The sequence below is a fragment of the Tenrec ecaudatus genome, chromosome 13 (genome assembly GCF_050624435.1).
Source record: "Tenrec ecaudatus isolate mTenEca1 chromosome 13, mTenEca1.hap1, whole genome shotgun sequence".
NCBI classification, from domain to species: domain Eukaryota; kingdom Metazoa; phylum Chordata; class Mammalia; order Afrosoricida; family Tenrecidae; genus Tenrec; species Tenrec ecaudatus.
Window position 1 is genome coordinate 109,878,505 of NC_134542.1, and position 20,181 is coordinate 109,898,685.

General features: G+C 40.9%; 1 protein-coding gene across 1 annotated transcript in view; it reads left to right on the plus strand.

Moving 5' to 3' along the window:
- The window catches only part of LRP1B (LDL receptor related protein 1B), a 1,653,255-nt gene that overhangs the window by 1,075,798 nt on the left and 557,276 nt on the right, over positions 1-20,181 (plus strand). The gene's annotated exons all lie outside the window — the stretch shown is intronic.

Genomic DNA, 20,181 nt, shown 5'->3' on the forward strand with positions numbered 1-20,181 from the left:
ATATGTAACTTTATTGCTCTTATGAATCATACTGTAAATATCTGATACACAGGATGTATTTCCATTGTTACAAATTGAGCCTAAAGCATTGTGATTAATCACAAAACAATATATAATTATATATTGTGAAATATTTATGTATTAGTTGATGGTCTTGGGCGACCGCTGTGAAAGAGTTGTTCGACCCCCAAAGGAGTCATGACCCACCGGTTGAGAACCGCTGCTCTATTCTTTTTTACCTGACAGCAGCCATTCTATCCATGGTATTCTACTTCTTTGCTGAGTTTGAAAATCCATTGCAATGGCCACAAAAAGCTCACAGACAACACAATTACGAGGACTAATTAGGGAAGTTAAAGGTTACTAAAAGTCAGTATCAGGACATAGTAGGATACAGTTTCGGTCCTCATCAGCACCTCCCATCTACTAATATCCAGTTCACTCTCTAAGCCATGTTGTTATTTGCCTTCTGCCTTGGGGGCTAGGAATCCCACCTCTACTCTGCCTCATAGTCTCATAGCTACTCCTCTCCTCTGCTCTCTCATTGGCTGCTTTCATCTATCCTCTTCATGGTGGGAACTCTGGTGCCGCTGGTCTTGGGCCCCCACCACTTCCACTGGTACCCCATCTTTAAAAAATCATTTTATTGGGGGCTCATACAGCTCTTATCATGATCCATGCATATATCCATTGTGTCAAGCACATTTGTATGTATGTTGCCATCATCATTCTCAAAACAGTTTCTTTCTAGTTGAGCCCTTGATATGAGCTCATTATTTCCCTCCCTCCTGCACCCTTCTTCCCTCACAAACCCTTGATAATTTATAAATTATCATTATTTTTTCATGTTGTATGCTGACTGATGTCTCCCTTCACCCAGTTTTCTGTTGCCTGTCCTCCAGGGAGGGGGTTATATGTAGATCATTGTGGTTGGTTCCCCATTTCTCCCCCCAATTCCACTTTATCCTCCCGGTATCTCTACTCTCATTATTGGTCTTAAAAGGTTTATCTGTTCTAGAATCCCTGTGTTTCCAGCTCTTATCTGTACCCATGTACCTCATCTTTGATGGTTCTCTCTGCTTCTGAGATGGCTCTCTTTCAGATAATAAAATGGTAACTAAAACTGTCCAATCCCCTCTGTTACTGTTTCACACACTATATTTACATAGGCCAACCCAATCATTGGTCGATGGGAGCTACAGTGATATTGATAGAAGAGGAATATTAAAAATGGTTACTTCCCACAGGAAACTTAAGTGAGTTTGGGGTATTTTGAGTGTGTGTATATGCATATAATTTTGATATAATACATATTTATATAATTAATACATATAATACATTTATACCACACTACTATTAAAATATTTTAGGATATGATTGTTCTCATGCAAGAACTTGCATGAAGTTGTGATTTCATGAAAATACTATTTGTTACTGCATTTCAAATAAGTTTTGAATACATTGTTGATGCTTTTAGGTGCCATAGAGTCAGTTCTGACTCCTGGTGACTTCTCACACAGCATAATAGTACGCTGCCTGCCCTGTGCCAACCTCACAATTGTTCTGCCCACTGCCCTTCTACTTTACCAAGCAGGATGTCCTTTTCCAGGCACTACTGTTCTCTCCTGACAACATGTCCAAAGTGTGTGACAGAAAGTCTTGCCTCCCTCTCTTCTTTTTGAATATGCTCTATGACACTTCAGAGTCAGCTTTCCTGCACCTTCATATGTGTTGTGAACAGTAAACGAATGTAAATTGGACATTAATATTTTATAGTACATAATAGACTATATGATTGGGAATAAACTTTGGATGCTTTTGAATTTATTGAAACAGCAAGATCTTTTTCTTTTTAACATGCCCATTGCTAAATTCAGAGGATAATCATCGAGTACTCTTCACTCCTTGACATTCAAGTTTATCATTCTACACTTTAGAGCTTGAGCTTATCAAAGGAAATCTCTTTACCTCTGCTGTAAAGATGTTTTTGAGTTAGTGTATTAGTGTTGAGGGACTACATGAATCTACATGAATCTTCTCACAGTTTTTATAGACATGAGAAGGCGTCAAAAATCATAGGAAATTTTCCATTATCTTTTAATTTCATTTTCCACTAACTTTTGAAAGTCAGTGCTTATAGAAAGACTTAGCTGTTTTTTTGTAATGTGAAAATACACATGGACCTTTTATGTATGTATTATGGAGAGTTCTCTAGAGAAGCAAAACCAGTGCAATCCACACATGTGCACAGACACATACATATAGGGTCATGGTGCAATGGAATTAAGCTATGGTATTTTGAATAGGCTCTTATGCATAGGAAAGCTATACAATAATTAATGAAGACAAGAAAAAATATACATTGAATTATGATGCTTGCCTAGAATCTGGAGCACATGATGGACTGCTGGAGGAAGGAACAGCTCTGTATTGGAAGAAGTACAGTTCTGTGTTGAGTTCTCAAGAGACCCAAAGTCATTGACGCTTGTATACGTGTCTGTAGAAAGTAACATCTATCAAGAAATGGCTTTCACAGTTGTAGAAATAGGTAAGTCTTGTCCAGTTCAAGTCAGGCTTCTCCTGACTCAGGGAAGCTGGCAAACAGGATGCAGGATGACAAAGCAGAAAGAGCAAAGGACCCAGGGCGACAGATGAAGAGGTATATAAACCAGAAGTTAGCTGAATGAACTCACGGCCAGTGGTCCACTTAGGGCTTCTGATTCAGGCAACGCAAAGGGTATCAAAGAACCAGAAATAGGTTACAGCTACATCAGAAGGGGAAGGACCAAAGAGAATTCAAGTCTGCTTGATCTCTCTCTAGGTCTCTCATACAAAAGGTCACACTACTCCTCTGAAGGAGATGCCACCAGGCTGCAAGTCAAATGATAAATTGGGCCTTGCCCCTAACCTTATCCAGGAGTGTGAAGTTGATGTGATCCTTAACCATTACAAGCTCCTTAGAAGCAAGGATGGCAAGACTTCATCTCATGTCCTCCAGCCATATTATCAGGAGAGACCAATACCCGGAGAAGGACAATTTGTTAGGTCAGGGAAGCCCCTCAGTGAGGGGAAATGCCATCATGACTGCAATAATGCCGTCCTATATGACAACGCCTGTGAGGGTGGCACATGACCAGGTGGTGTGTTAGAATGTCGTGCCCAGAGCTACCAAGACTCAGAACTGACTCAATCACACCTAGCAAGAACAAGAACAACATTTAAAGAGAGGAAGAGATAAATGTTTATTTCGAGGAAATGCTTCATGCTTTTGTGACATCCGGAAGGTCCCAGATCGGTGGGTTCAAATATCGAACTCAAGGTTACTCATGACTCACATATTCCAGGGGCCGAACTTCAAACCAGTAGGTTAGACGTCAGGCAGGTGACCCACAGGATGATGGGATCTGGGAAATCACAAATCTGCAAATCAAATCACAGGCTGCTGGCATATCAACCAAGAACCAGGGGTAAGAGAATGATGTGTCAAATATAAGAAACAAAGTGTGTTAATATAGAGAGCAGCTCTATCTTACATATTTAACAGGTTCGATAGAACCATGTGCAATGAGAAAATTACACATCAGAAAAAGGCTAGATGCAGCTGAGACATCAGGGACCATGATGTACAGACACTCCGAACATTATTCTAGGCAGGTTTAAATACTTTTCCTACACGTATTACACAAAGGGAGAGTCCTCAAATATTTGAGGTGACTGTCAGGAAGGGAGGACAAGGCTGGGCACATGAAATAACTGATGAGTTTGCAGACTGCTGTTTCTGCAGCATTGCCAGGGACTTGAGACAAAGTGTCTGTTTTGTCTCAGGTGGAGACCCAGGCCGGCTGCTGCTTCATCAGTTCCCACGGTTGAGCCATCAGGGTTTCCTGTGGGCTGTTTACCATGGAAGGTGGTGGCCCTGGCCTGTTTGCCTAAGGAGCAAACAGCTTTTTCTCCAAAAGCTTTGTCAGATCACATGCATTGGATGCAGGCCACACCCTCCTCTTTATTGCAATAAGCACACACATGACAGGAAAAAAAAAGGGGGAGAATCATGGCCCCTTGCTTAAACCAGCACCTCCAAAAATCAGAACGGGAGCAACAGTATAATCCTTCCACCAGCAGGAGAAAAGAAATCCAAAAATAAGAGCAGAAATAAATGAAATGGAAAACAGAAGAACAATGGAGAAAATTGACAAAACAGGAAGCTGGTTCTTTGAAAGGATCAAAAAAAGTAACAAACCACTAGCATATTTAATATGAAGAACTTCAATAGGCCCATATCAAGAGAAGAAATAGATAAAGCCATCAAGAAACTCCCAACCAAAAACAGCTCCAGTCCTGATGGCTTCACAGGAGAATTCTACCAAGCATTCAGAGAAGAGCTGACACTGATCCTACAGAAACTCTTCCAGAACATGGAAATGGACAACAAATTCTCAAATTCTTTCTATGAAGCCTGCATAACCCTGGTACCAAAACTGGGGAAAGGTCCCACAAGGATAGAGAACTATGGACTTATATTTCTCATGAACATAGATGAAAGAATTCTCAATAAAATCTTGGCCAATAGAATCCAGCAACATATCAAAAAATAATAATACATCATGACTAAGTGGGATTCACATCAGGGATGCAGGGATGGTTCAATGTTCAAAAAACAATTGACACAATCCACCACATCAACAAGGAAGAGGACAAGAAACCTACAATCATATCAGCTTATGCAGAAAAAGCATTTGATAATATCCGACATGTATTCCCAATAAGAACTCTCAAAAAGACTGGATTGGAGGGGAAAATTCTCAATACAATAAAGACCATATATGAAAAATCAATAGCCAAAATTACACTCAAGGAGAAAAGGTGAAAATATTTCCACAAATAAGGGAACATGACAAGGATGCCCGTTATCCCCACTTTTATTCAACATTGTGCTGGAAGTCCTATCCAATACAATAAGACAATGACGAGAGATCAAGGGAATATAATTGGGTAAAGAAGTGAAACTTTCACTGTTTGCACACATGACTTTATATTTTGAGAATCCCAAGGTGTCCACAATAGGATTACTGGAAACAATAGAGGAGTTTGGTAGTGTAGCAGGAGTCAAGATAAACAAGCAGAAATCAATTGGGTCTCACTGATGTATAATAGGGTGTATCTCATAGGTGTGCCACCATTAGAGGTCACCCTCTTGAAGCTGTGTTACTTGTTTCTCTGTTTTTGGGTAAATGAAACCCAGGGGCATTGGGCCTACAGGGAAAGAAAACATAACAAGGGTTTGGGGAAGATAAGAAGGAAATTATGCCAAGAAGCCCAGGAAGGGAAAGTATGTCTGGAGACTGATTATGTAAGAAATTGTACAATTATGTTTGACATAATTGAGATACGGAATTATATATATATTGATATATATTGATATCCAAGTTACAGCAAAATTTTTTAAAAGCATAGATCTAAGAATGACCTATAGGCTTTTACTAAATCCTACCTCCAATTTAAGCACATTTAATTCTTACATCATGCCTCTCTCAATACTCAACTTCATGAAAAGATCACTGAAATTAGGGTGCTACAGCAAAGTGTGGGGAAGAAAGCAGATGGTGCCCAGCTATCAATGGGAATAGTGACTGCCGTCTTAAAGACTTCTATTCAAACAAGCAGCTATCTAAGCCAGGAGTCAATGAAGTTCTCACAGAAGAAGCACATCAGCATGTGTGTCCAAAGACGACAATTACAAATTTGAATATGGTGAAAAGAAAAGTATGAGAGATAAAATTATGAGCACCCAATTTGGAGAAGGCTATGGAGGGCAGTGACAGCCCCAAATCCATCTACAGAGTATCTAGTCAGACTCAGCCGCTGGCAGATCTGCCCTAGCCAAAGGCCAGAGTCCCAAACAGCCTTATAATCAGGGAAGGACCATTGTAATATTTTGTTTATGTTGGATCATACTTGGTACCAGACCAGTTATCTCCCCTATAGATGCGACCTGAATGTCCCAGATGCAAGTATCTCTTAGTGATCCCATGACAGAAATTTCCCTGGCTTTCTGAATATTGATGGGGCTCATCTCCCTCTTTTGCATCATTTGTAGTTTTGTCTTTATTCTAATAGGATCTTATCCTTACCACCTTTTAAAAAAAAGTTATCACCGCCTAATCCTTATCAACTTTGACACACTGTACCCATTTTTCAAGACCATCTGTCATCTCCAAATAAAGACAATTATAAAGGTAAACTTGCACCTAACATGATACCACCAATGTACATGCAAATGCACTAGCTTCGTTTACGCTGTTTTATAGTGGTGGTTCTTAGGTTCCATCGAGTCAGTTCTGATTCATAATGACGCTGTGCACAGCAGAGTGAGGCACTGCAAAGCCCTACCCTCCACCACCCCCCAACCCCCCCACCCCCGGCAGCTGTGAGGATGTTGCAGCCACTACTGCCGCATTCTGTTAATCCATTTCCGCGGGGTCTTCCTCTTTGTTGCTGCCCCTGCACTGTGCACAGCATGATGCCATTTACCATGGACTGATCTTTCCGAATATGTCCAAAATACATGAGGCAAAGTCGTCTCCACTTCCAGCAAGCTTTCTGGTTATGCTTTTTCTGCGTCAGATTAGGTGCTTCTTCTGCCAGCTCTCGACAGACACCTTACATGGCCTTCACCAGCACCATAGTGCAAATGCATCGATTCTTCTTCGGCCTTTCCTGTCCGTGTGAAAGCTGGTCGAGTGGAGGACAGCAAAAATGAGGAGTGCCCTTCACCAACTGGAGGGAGAGGGCTGTGCCGTGTTCCACTCTGTTGTAGATACAAGGACGGTGAAACCCTGGCCACGGCAATCTCTTCTCTGTGTGTCTTGACGCTTTCTTTATACGGGTCAAGTTGTAAGAATTTTGGTTTGCTTGTCATTGAATTGCAATCATGGCTATAGTCAGTGATCTGTACCAGGAAGTGTTTCAAGCCCCCTCATTTTCAGCAAGAAAGATTGTGTCAGCTGCATAAGGAAGCTGGGTAGTAAGCCTTCCTTCAATTCTGATTTTCCAGCTTCTAGGATGTAAAGACCTTGTCAACGAGTCTGGATGCATTGACATGCTGTCCTTACTAGATCTAATCAAGCCCAATATGTGAGTTGAATGGGGATAAAACTAGAATTACTAAACCCGCATCTTTCAAGCCCTTGATGGTGAAGCTAATTTCTGCAATCCATCCAGGACTATGGTATTACTTTTGATTCAGTTTTCCTAAATATTGGCATTCCCAATTTCTTCCACTTGACTTTTTCTTTGATCATCATCATTATTCCTCAGTCAGGGTCTAGCAGTTGCTGGGTATATTCGTTCCAATTATGCATTCTGAATCTTGGGAAATCACTACAGTAGATAACTTGGGATGTGTTTCCCTGCTGTGAGGCAGTTCTGAGTTAAGATTTCATGGATAGCCTTGCTTTCATGTTCCATCATTCCGGACTGGTGGATCTCAGTGATAAAGTCTCCTGGAATTACTATCAATGCAGAGGCAGTGTCCAGTAATCACTGAAAAGTTGGATTATTTTATTTTCCCCAGTGAACTATCACTTATCTAAAAGTCTATGGCTTTCTTTGGGTAACACTGGGAGAAAAATCAGCATTGTATATTTGTGTAGTCAGAGGATTCTCCCCCCCCCCAAGGGAACCCAGTTTCCCCTTTATTGAAGGAATGTGGATCTGTCAATGAACTCAAGACAGGGAATTGCTTGAGAGGTTGTAATTTTGTATTTTGCTGATTTAGGTTATACTGTCTTTCACTTGAACTAAAATATGTCAGCTTGTGCAGATTAAATATGTTTTTAGTGCATTTTCCATCTATTTCACTCCTAGGGGTACCATGATGAAGTAGCCAATGTTGTAAGTGTATAAGAATAAAACTGTTCTGGTTACTGCTTTGACCTTACTGTCCATTATGGTAACCACACCGGCTTTCATTGATGGTTAAGTGCCACCACCTGACCCTTAGCTTAGGAGGTCACCTAACTTACTTGGGGTGAGACATCTTAATTCAATTAGGGCAATTCCCAATGTCTAAGATGCCCATTTTTCTAAATCTTAGGATACCTTGTTTTATAAAATACCAAGGCAGTTCTGTTATTCAAATTTCATTTAGGGTAGGTCATGGAAAAACCACCCTTCAATGAACCAATGCAATAAGCTAAAAGTTTCTTTTCTAGCCTCCCAAACTGAAACATAGAATGAGGACACTCCGACTGACCCAACTTCATATGCTCACACCGTTACCCTCACCCTAATGGCTATTCGGGCACAAGCCCCCAGGTTTCTGTCTGCATCATTAGAGAAAAGCAACATAATTTCTCCTGAGTCCCACTTTATTCTTCTCCTTTCGGTCTTCTTGGAACATAAGCACAGTTATACGTCTAGAAACAAAAATGGGTGGTGGAGATGGGTCCTGGAATCATTCATCAATGCCTTGTAAGACAATGTCCTTTGCTAACGCATCAAGCAGCATGCCAGGCAACCTTGAAAAAATCAACAACTACTTTGCAGGCACAGGTGGACTGATTGTATCAAATGAGGGCGGGGAGATGATACTTTACTGGGGAGGATGGCTTAGCAGACTAAGATGGCTACAATGAAATGATCGCTTCAGATGGGAGGAAGAAGCCTGGTTCTGTTGGCCAGAATGATTCGACAGAACTGTAGGGGCTCAATAGCCTTAGGTTCCTGATTACCTGCCCTTATTTCCCTATGCGACATTTCAGGGTCCCAGGTCTTCACAATCAATGCCAGCATGTTAACTTCAGACGTCCTTTGTAGTTGGGAAGAATTCAATTGGCATTGTAGGTTAGCCACTCTTACGATGAGACTCTGTATTTGGTTTGTGGTGATGTCAGCTTAGTTACAACTGGAATTAAGGCTTGCTTTCTGTGTGAAGGCAGCGGCTCTCAGTTGTGGTATGCAGCACTTCGATAGTGCTTCTGAATCTTTCAACTCTTGAGTTCTTTCACCATGCTGCCCACTTTCTCCTGGAGGAAAAGCCATCAGCTTCTGTAAAGCCAGGAAGGATTGAGAATCTATTTAAAAAGCAATTCATACTTATGTGTTTGTTATTCTAGACCCATTCTTGATATCAAATGCTTCCTTTCTCTGGGGGACTAAAACCAGCGAGACACACACACACAACATGGTGGAGACGGGGGTAAGAGAGGGAGGGAAGGAGACAGAAATGGAGACATTGTAGAAAATGGCTTACATAGTTGTAGAAACTGCAGGCTCCAATTTGTGGGTCAAACATCAGGGTGAAGGCTTCTCTTCATTCTCGTGGAAGCAAAATGGGAAAATCAGCAGCACACTTACTGCTAACTCATGGGTCTACAGGAGCTGGTGAATCCCCAAATCTGTGTTACAGTTATCTGCTGGCTCACATCCCGAGAAATGGCTATCAGAGAAGGGTGAGTCAGAGGCACCAGGAGGATGGATGAGTTTTGCTGGAACATCTGTGTTATTGGTGAGCTACACCCCCAGAGAACCACCTGTTTGAAAAGCTTGGAGCCTCACAGTAGTTCGCAACATGAAATATGATTGTACAATATTTGCCAAACCACTGAGAATCATGTCCTTCCAATTTTGACTCTTAACTTTAACTATCATAGTCTGTACTCTTAAAAACAAAGAAATGTCCTTTAGCACCAGTACCTGGGCTTCTTTACACACACACACACACACACACACACACACACACACACACACACACACCAGCTGTTATTTAGCAATATGCTAAGTTTGACAAAATCACAGTGGTTTTTTATAAAAAAGGTTGTTTGGTGAAATTCTCATTACTCCAGGGAGGCTCATGACCCCACCATGCTTTCCCCACACTGCCTCCTTTCATGTAGTTGAATTTTAGTAAAAAGGGCTCTTAAAGTGCCGAACTAAGAAAACTTGAACTCCTAGACCCATGTCAGTTTGACACCAACATACATGGAGATCTCGAGAAAATTGAAAAAGGGGGGCAAGACCTACAGCTATTGAAAGAATACCAGCACTTTCCTTAGAACAAGCAGAGATTGTCTTCGCCTGGGGTCGACATGCTGAATCTGAACTTCCAGCCTCCTGAATTGTGAGATAGTAAATGTCTTTGGTTAAAGCATTCCTGTGATTGCATCACTAGGTAACTGACTAAAGCAATCTGATTCTCATATTATTCTTCTACCAGTTCCCTTTGCAGATACTTTATTACGTTTTCTATGAATGGTATTACTCAAGGGGACATAATCCTTGTCATAAGTTTCACTAAAAGTGAAACAATAAAATGAAAGGGAGAAGTCACTCCTTATTTTAATCAAATGACTTGCATCATAAAGAGAGGATGGAATAGAACAGGGTCACTTATTAAACACAATGGTCATAATCTATGCAGCATTATTTAATTAGCATAACCTACAAGGATAAATATGTTATGATAAGCCATACACTTCATAAGATTAAAAAGTCTACATTTTGCTGGACTTAGCCCCAATGAAATATAGCTTTCTGCGGTAAAATAATTTATTTAACCAAATGAAGCAATTCTGGATATTGTCCTCAGAAGGAAGAAGACCGGGTGGCTGGATTTAAAGTGTTCACAGTATTCTTACTGCTTCTCAGAAACAGTCCCATCTCCTTCCAGTGGTAGGGGATGCATGTGAGAACGCAGACTGCATTGCATCCTTTAAAAGATGTATTTCAGTTTGGAGAAAAGTCTTCAGAACAATGCCATTCATCTACTTGGTTATAGGACCGTTAGTAATTCATTTTCTCTTTGGACTAACCTTCCCTCCTCTGAAAATATTTGTAGCATTATCGTAGTTTTCAAATAATGAAATGTTATTTTAATAAACCAATACCCACCATCAAAGAGTCTATTTGAACACAGTGGGCTGCTAACCACAAGGTCAATCATGGGAAAGAAAGACAAACTTTCTACTCTTGCAGGAGTCTTCAAACTATGGCCCGTGGGCCACATACAGCCCGCCAAGGACATATATCTGGCCCGCCAGGTGTTTTTGCCCCATTTGTTTTTTTTACTTCAAAATAAGATATGTGCAGTGTGCATAGGAATGTGTTTATATATATATATTTTGTAAACTATAGTCCGGTCCTCCAATGGGTCTGAGGGTCAGTGAACTGGCCCCCTGTTTAAACAGTTTGAGGACCCCTGCTAGCTCTACCTTATGCTAGAGGGTTGCTATCTATAATTTACTTCATTATAGACCTAATATTTATCTGACAAGTTCAAGGTCATAGTATTTTAGTTGTTTTTTTGTTCTTTCATTTTAATCTCTTTTGTCCAAATGTGAGTCCTCCAACTCAGTGCAACAAATGTTGATTACTGTCTACTGGATGTAGAATATTACAGCCAAGTTACTGCGAGGGATGAAGATATATAATTAATTTCTGAGGTAATGCATGAATAGCTGATCTGTAGGGTTTTTTTTGTTTTAAGAAGGGATCAAACAATTATTATCTGGATGTAATTGTTTAGAATATGCAGTGAGGCATATCCCGAGGCCTTTTAATGCCATTTATAAATGACTGTGAAGACAATATGAAGTGTTTGCTACACTCCCACCGTGATTGTGTCATGTGCCAAAAAAGTAATCCGTCTTTGCTAATCCTCGGAATTTTACATCTGTCTTTGAATATTAGAGCTGGGAGCATTCAACACCATGTAGTAATATCTTTCACGTGATAGAAAAGGCTTTGTGGTGATAGTTCTCGGGTGGTAAGGAGCCCTGGAGGAGGAGTGGCTATGTTGTGGCAGTTTGAAATCACCAGCAGCTCACAGGGAGAAACTGGACTTTTTACTTTGGTAAACAATTACAGTCTCGGACACCCACAGGAGCCACTGCGTCAGCATGGACTTGATGACTGAGTGACTGGGTCTCGTAATAGAGTAGCCTACCTATACTATGCAGCACAACCCACAGAAGGAACATGTTATTTAGATTGTCATTGGCAATTCCAATGCATTTCTGCAAATTTGTGCAGGTAGAAGAGCATGCAGTTTTCTTTTGATTTATAGATGGAACTTTATAACTTTTAAACCATTTGATAATTGAAACAGGTCACACTCAAGAGAGAGTCTTTTTGTTTTATTTCATTTTGCTTTGCCTGGAGGCATAGACAAAAAAAAGTGCTAGTTACAATTTTATTTTTCCTTGTAACCACTTTACCATCAAAGAAGGTCACAGAAGAATTATAGAAAGAATTCTCTGTCAGTGGTATTGAGAGCTTAAGAAATATAATACTTTGCTTTGGGACATTTTTTTTCAACTTTATGAAAACCGTTTTCTTGGCTACAAAGGGCATTTTTCAGACTGGGTTGGATTTTCATTCTGGTTGTTGTGGCAGTGAACCAGTAATACTTTCTGGTATCGTTTCACCCTTGCTTCAAAGATGCAGCTTTCCAACCATGTGAAGATTTTGGATGTGTTTGCAAGATGATTAAGTTCAGTTTGGATTTCAAGATGTAAAACCCTTGTTAACACAGCAAAACAAAATCTTTAATATTTTCTGAGAGAGCAATATAAATTTAACAAATAATTAGAACTCTCTCACACTTCCTTTTTTGGATAGTTTCTGAATCCAAAACATTAAAACAATCAAATCAACTTCTACCAAGCATCTGAATTTTTTTAAAAATTCAGATTAAAAATATTAAAGCCAGATTAAAACTACAGAGCAAAGCAGAACTGATCCGTAGGGTTCCCCAGGCTGAAACCTGGATGGAAGCAGATTGTCAGACTTTTTTCTCTTTCAAGGCCACTTGGTTTGAACCGCCAGCTCTCGGTTAACAGCGGGGCTCTTGCTTAACCTCTGTGGCAGTCGGGCTCCTGAATTCTTCAATCAGAAGCTTGACCTCTCAGAAGATACATAGTTTTTTTTAAAAAAAATTATTAATGTCCAAACTTTGACCAAATTATTTGGGGTCTATATAATTTTATATTTTATTGAGAGAAATGATTTGGCAAATTACACAAAACTTCTTACTCAGGCATTTGCCACATCTCCAACAGCGAAGATCCCTATCTCATCTTACACTCTCTAATCCATGACTCTGAGAGGATTTCTCCTGATAGTGACTCTACAAGACAGAGGACTTCCCATAGAGTTTCCAAGGCTGTAAATCTTTCCTCAAGAGTTTGAGGTACCACTAAAATTCCTAAACCCTTTCCTAAAGAGTGCCTAAAATCTTCTCATGGAGCGGCTGGTGGTTTTAAACTGCTTACCTTCAAGATAGCAGCGAAGTTCTTAACCACTGCACCAAACAAACAAACAAACAAACAAACAAAAATGGCCTCCTTTATGTTCAATTTTAGACTGACCCAATGTACCTTTTGGCCTCTGTCTTTTTCCTGACCTGAGTCACGGTGCTGTGCTTCGTTTCTCTGTAGGTAGATTCTCTGCATTCTAGTCAACAAAGCCACAGTCACATTTGTTTTACTGTATCTAGTTCCTCATTGAAACTGACTTGTGGAACGTATTTTCCCTGTTTTGTTACTGTTGTTATTGTTTTTGTTGTTAGGTGTCGTAGAGTTTGGGCAGAACTGACACAATGGCACCTAACAACAACAGCAATTGATTGACAAACTATTTGGTGAAATTTGTTTAAGCAGAGTAAGCATCTTAATCTACAGCCATGGATCCAATTAAACCACCACTGAAAATGTGAGAAGCCCTGGGGTGGACTGCCCCGTTAGCCACTCAGCCCCACAGATCCTTAGGCAGAGACAGATTGGGTTGCCTGCTCCTATTAGTATCACAGTCTAAAATGTTCTATGCAGCAATTCATTGTTTCATAGCACAGATTCGCACATTTATTTGGCCTTCTACTCCCATTTCAGAAAAAAAACCCACTTTTTTTTCAGTGCCCCCTGGAAATTAAAACTATGTCTATGGTAGCCCATAATCCAGGAGAACCTATACTTATCTGCATTTGCAGCTCCCCCTGAGCCATTCTATTGCTCTCTGGGCAGTGGGGTCACCCACTTTGGGAAATGCTGGCCTGTATCATCACAGTGTATTGGAATGGGTGCAATGGCTGTTGGGAAAATATGTGAGCAAAGTATTTTTACATGCCCATCCATTTTGGGGTTGTCTTTCAAATTGCTCCACATTCTGACCTTTTGTTCTAAATCTCATGTCTTAGATATCTAGTCCTGCTGTAATAGAAATATTATGAGTATTTAACAAATTTGTGACTTGAGTTCTCCTGGGGCTGAGTCTACTACGTTCAGGGTAATGTTAGGGGAAGCCTTCCTTTCTGTGGCTGGTCTAGGGAAATGCTCTTCTGTGTTTTCAACTTGGGTTCTGATGTGCCTTGTCAATTGTGTTGTTGTTGTTGCCAGGTGCCATTACTGAGTCCATTTCGACCCACAGCAACTCTGCACTATTGAAAGTTCTGTGACATCCTTGTCCTGGCTCTTATCCCTTTCTTTTCCAGCCACTCTATCGATCCGTCTCTCCTTGAGTACTCTCCTCTGGTCACTGTCTCTCTTCTTTACCAAGCATGCATGACATGCTTTTCCTGGGGCTGGCCTCTTCTGATAACATGCCCAAAGTATGTAAGACAAAGGCTCACCATCCTGGCCTTAAAGTGCACTCTAGTTGAACTTCTTCCAAGACAGATCTGTTTCTCCTTCTAGCCTTCAATTGTCCTCTCCAACGGCAAAATTTAAAAGCATAGATTCTTCTTCTGTCTTCTATATTCAATGTCCAACTTCCACATGCATATGAGACAATGAAAAATGCCAAGACTTGGGCCAGGTGCACCTTAGTCCCCAAATTAACATCCTCAATGCTCTAAAAAGGTCTTAGACAACAGATATATCTAATGCAACTCGTCCTGGTCCTGTGATCTCGTGGCTGCTGATTCTTTGAGCATTGATTGTAGATCCAAGCAAGACAAAACCCTAGACAGCTTCAAACTTTTCTCCACTTACCAGGATGCTACAATTGCTCCACTTGTGAAGAATCTGGTCTTCTTTACATTGAGTTGTGAGCTATACAGAAGGGTGCAAGCTCTGGCTTTCATCGGCAAGTTCCTCCCTTTCAGAGCTCACGCCCTTCGGTATAACATACCCAGTAGTGTCATCTGCACACTGCAGGATAGTAATAAGCTTCCTCCAACCTGATGCCACACAGTTCTTCATATACTCTGACTTCTCTCATTGTTTGCTCAGCCTACAGAGTGAAAGAGTATGGTGAGAATCCTCTCTGCTACATACCTTTCCTCATTTTAAACCATCCCCTTGTTCTGTGTGCCTATTGATTCCATGTGAGCACAATGAAGAAGTGTTGTGGAATTCCCATTTTTTTCAAGGCATTCATAGTTTGTTATGATCCACATAGTGGAATGCCTTTGGTAAAGGAAAGGAAGCCCGCCTCAACATCTTTCTGGTATTTTCTGCTTTCAGCCAAGATCCATCTGACATCGGAGTCTGACCTGAACCTCAGGCAGCTCCCTGTCAATATACTGCTGCAACTGTTGTTGGATGATTTTCAGCCAAATTTTACTTGCATGTGATGTCAATGATATTTTTTTATCATTTGCATATTCTGTTGCGTCATTGCTCTTTGGAATGGATACAAATATGTGTCTCTTCCACTCAGTTGCCAAGCAGCTCTATTCCTAATTTGCTAACATAGGCCTGTATGTGCTTTCGTACTTCATCAGCTTGCTGAAACATTTCAGTTAATATATCAACAATTCCTGGAGCCTAGTTTATGGTAAGGCTTTCAGTACTCTTTGAACTTCTCCGCACAGCATCATTGGTTCTTGCTCATGTGCTACCTCCTGAAATGGTGGACTGTTGATTATTTATTTTTGGCACTGTGACTCTGTGTCTCCTTTCCATCATCGTTTGATAGTTCCTATATCCTTCAATATTTTTCCCATAGAATCTTTCAATATTGCAATTCGGGGATTGATGTTTTTCGTGATTTCTTTCAGTTTAAGATATGTTGGGTGTGTTCTTTTTGCTTTTCTAGATCTAGCTGTTTGCACATTTCCTTATTATATTTGACTTTATCTTCTTTCCCTTTGCAGTATTTTATTCAGCTCTTTGAATTCAACATTTCTTCCATTTGCCTGAATCCCTGGTGGTGGTGTGGTTATTTATTAGCTGCTAACTGCCAGGTAGGCAGTACAAAACCAGCAGGGGCTCCTTAGGAGCCACAGGGCTTTCTACTCCTGTCAAGAGTTCCAATCTTGCAAGCCCACAGTTGCGGTCCCGTAGAGTCCTTCAGAGCCTGCACGAGCCTGCATTGACTAGGTGGCAGTGAGAGAGAATGCTATGGTTAAGCATTCTCCAGCAAGTTCCAGAGTCTCTCCTGACATCCAGTTTCATTTTTTCTTTTGTCTTTTTCATGATCTTTTGCTTTCTTTGGGAATGATGATCTTCACGTGCTCATCAGGTGTTCTGCCATTAGTCTGAAACGCATCAAATCTGTTCTTGAGATAATCTCAAAGTGCAGGTGGGAGAGACTCCAGGTCATATTTTGTCTCTGTGGACTTGTCTTAATTTTCCTCAGCTTTAACCTGAACTTTTACAGATGGGTAGTTGATGGTCTGTTCTACAGTCAACCCCTGGCTTGATTTTAAATGTTGACACTCAACTTCTCCACCGTCTATTCCCACAGATGCAGTAAATTAAATATCTGTGCACTCCATCTGGAGAAGTTCATGCATAAAGTTGCCCTTTTTTGCTATTGAAAACAGTTATTTTCTATGGCCAAGTTATTGGTCTTGCAAATTCGATCATGTGACATCCAGCTTAATTTCTATCCGGAAGACCATATTCTCTAAATGCTTTTCCCTCCTCTTTGTTTCCAACCTTTGCATTCCAATCACCGATAATTATCAATGCATCTTGATTGCATGTTCGATCAATTTCTGACTGACGATGTTGGTAGAATTCCTGCCTCACCACTTTTGTGATAGTGTAAATTTGAATAATAGTTATGTTGGTTGGATTTCCTTGAAGGAGGATAGATATAATCTTATCACAGACAGCATTGTGCTTCAAGATTGGTTCTGAAATTCTCTTTATAACAATGAATGTCATCCCCAGCCCCAGCCAAACCTGAGGCTGTGGGGCTCGGCTCAAGGGGAGTCCCTCTGGGATGGAGGGGTACAGTGAATGGTGTGACCCTTTGCCTAGGCATGCAACCACAGTAGGGGATGCTGGGCCCCTCAAGGGTTTCCCGTATGGGCTCCACTAAATTTCTTCCCTTTTGCTGGAAAAAAAAAGCAATGAGTGTAATACGATTTCTCATGGTTTTCTCATTCTTTATATCATAATGCATATGATTTTTCTGATTCCAAATATCCAATACCAGGAATTACAACTTACTAATGTCTAGAATACTGATTTTTATGTATTTGATCTCAGTTTTAAAGAATTCCAGTTGTCCTAAATCCATTCTTTGTACCTCCAATTACTTACGGATTTTTGCAGCTGTTTCTTTTGACCTTGAGGCATGCCCCTTCAGCAAATTAAGATCCTAACAGCTTGACTCCCATAGGCTTGTCTCGGTGTACTTCACCCTCATGTTCTCTACTTTGAAAACCCCAGTTCTCCTCAGTCACATTTTAAGAACCTCCTGATCCCAGGGCCTATCCTCTGGCACTGTCTCTGACAATGCTCTGCCTCCATTCATTAGACCTTCCATATAGGAAGCTGTGCAATGTTTTTAAGCATAGGACACCTGCCTGTCCTTTGACGTACTGTGGTGGCTTGTGTGTTGCTGTGATTCTGTGAGCTGTGTCATGAGTATTTCAAATGCCAGCAGGGTCTCCTAAAGTGAAGTGGTTTCAAGTCAGCGTCCAGACCAAGAAATGACAACAAAGAAGGAATGAGCTGCCCCTACCCAAGGAAGTAGCCACTAAAAACCTTATGCATAACTTGGAAATATTATTAATCATGTAATGTGTATGATTTCTCTCATCTGTGTTTGCTTGCTTGGTCCTTGAAATTGGTTAAAATTGATTGATTCAAAATATACTCTATACTAATCCTTCCTCATTAACAAAACAAAGAAGACTTATTCCAAAATGGGGTTATTGCCATAGACACAAGGGTTATTATGATTTACAACATATATTTTGGGGTGATACAATTTAATCCATAACAAGTACTAACTGCTGACTGGCCAAATGAACTGTGCCATTTTCTTTTATATAAGTACATTGGTACTATTATTACAAATCCAATTTTAACCTTAAACAAGAGTGGATTTTTTCTTCTCTTTTAAAAGAAAACAAAGGCTATATTGGTTCATTTGTCTTTTTGACACCCTTTATCTAAAAAGCTGTGATTCCGCTTATGAGATTACCGGCCATTAGTTCTTTAATTAAGGAAACAACTTTTTAGTTAAAAGAGAAAAAGCAAGTGCCAGCAGAAGAGAACTGACTTACTTGGAATAATTTAAGTTCTGCCTGTCAGACTCGTGGGTTACTGTAGGGCTTGAGATCGATACAAAACTGGAATTCCATAATGATTAGGAAAATGGTCAACATCAAATCTAACATTTTTAGTAGAACTTTACCTCCAGTGGAATTATAGCTGGGAAAGATAATCGTTAGGAAGTGTCGGGGCTCTGCGTTGGAGAGAATAGCGGTCACCAAGAATAGACTAGTCCTGACCACCACATTATGTATCCCAATGGGTTTGTATGGTTTATTGAGTGTTGAGTAACAAATCACAACAACACCAAATAGCCATTTATAGTTGCAGACCCTACCTGCTTCTGTAGGTCAGGAATGCGGGCATGCTTAGCTGAGCTTTCGGCTTCAAGTTCTCTAAAATGCAATCAATGTTGGGGACAGTGGAGAGACATTTGTGAAGGAAGAGCTTCTAATTGCCTTCATTTGGGTAAGGGTGCGGTGACAGGATTCAGTTCCTCGTTACATATTGATCTCCAACCCCTCATAGGGGAGCTTAGAAGAAGGCAGCTGGCTTCCTTTAAGGGATAGGTAAGAGTGACATGGTTCACCTTCACAGGAAGCCAGACTCTGTGAAACCTGATTCCACAGTGATATCCCTTCACATTTGTTACATTCTGTCCTTTAGAAATTAAAAATGAGGCAAAGCCCACACGCGAAGGAAATGCAATACAGACAAGAGTGAATACCAAGAGGCAGGGCTTCTAGGAGCCACATTAGACACTAGCTAATTTAACATTGTTGGCATTTTTTGCATATTTTCATGCTCATTTTTGTAATTTCTCCTAATAATTGAATTATCATGGCGGATACTCCTGATACTCCTGTAAGAACAGACTCAGTATCCTGGCTTAACGCAAATGAAAATAAATTATCGTGCAAGAACAATGCCCTCAACCCCCAACCCCCTTTTTTGTCTCAATAAATGATTAACTAGTGCTAGGCCTTGATTATCTGTTTGTGAACATCAATCAATAGTAAAGCTCCAGAACGTATGGAATGCTTCACATATGGCATGCTGTAAAGCCCCACTTGAACCCATGTGTATGTTCCTCTAAGCCCCTGCCTTTCTTCGCTCTGTAACACACAAAGGCAAGCCAAGAAAGAGTAAGGGGAGATCTCAAAACCACCCCGAGAGGATAGGTGTTGGACAGCAGCCTCATGAATAAGACATGCTACAGAAAGCGCACGGCCGGCCAGACTCGTCTTACACACTTTGGGCACATTGTCAGGAGAGGCCAGCCCCCGAGGAAGAACATCCTGCTTAATAAAGTGGAAGGGCGACGAAAAGGGGGATGGTCCTCGATGCGATGGATTGACGTCATGGCTGTGTCAGTGGGCTTGGGCACAGGAACGTTTATGAGGTGGCACAGCACCACGCTGTGTTTCTTGCTGTGGTGCAGAGGGTCACGACGGGCTGCAGCCCAGTCGATGGCACGTGACAACAATATTCATATAGCATCCCGCCACTTGACTTTCGGCTTGTCCTACTGGGGTGACTTGCATGTGGTATGAAGCTGGGAGATGTATCGTCTACATTTCAAATATCATCGAGTTAATCCAAGATGAACAGGTTTTAGTGACTCTTCCAGACTAAGATGAGACTAGGCGTAAGGAAGAGTCTGTCCGTTTCTGAGGAATCCGCCCCTGAAAACCTTATGCCTAGCAGCAGGTCCTTGCCAGACATCGCTTTG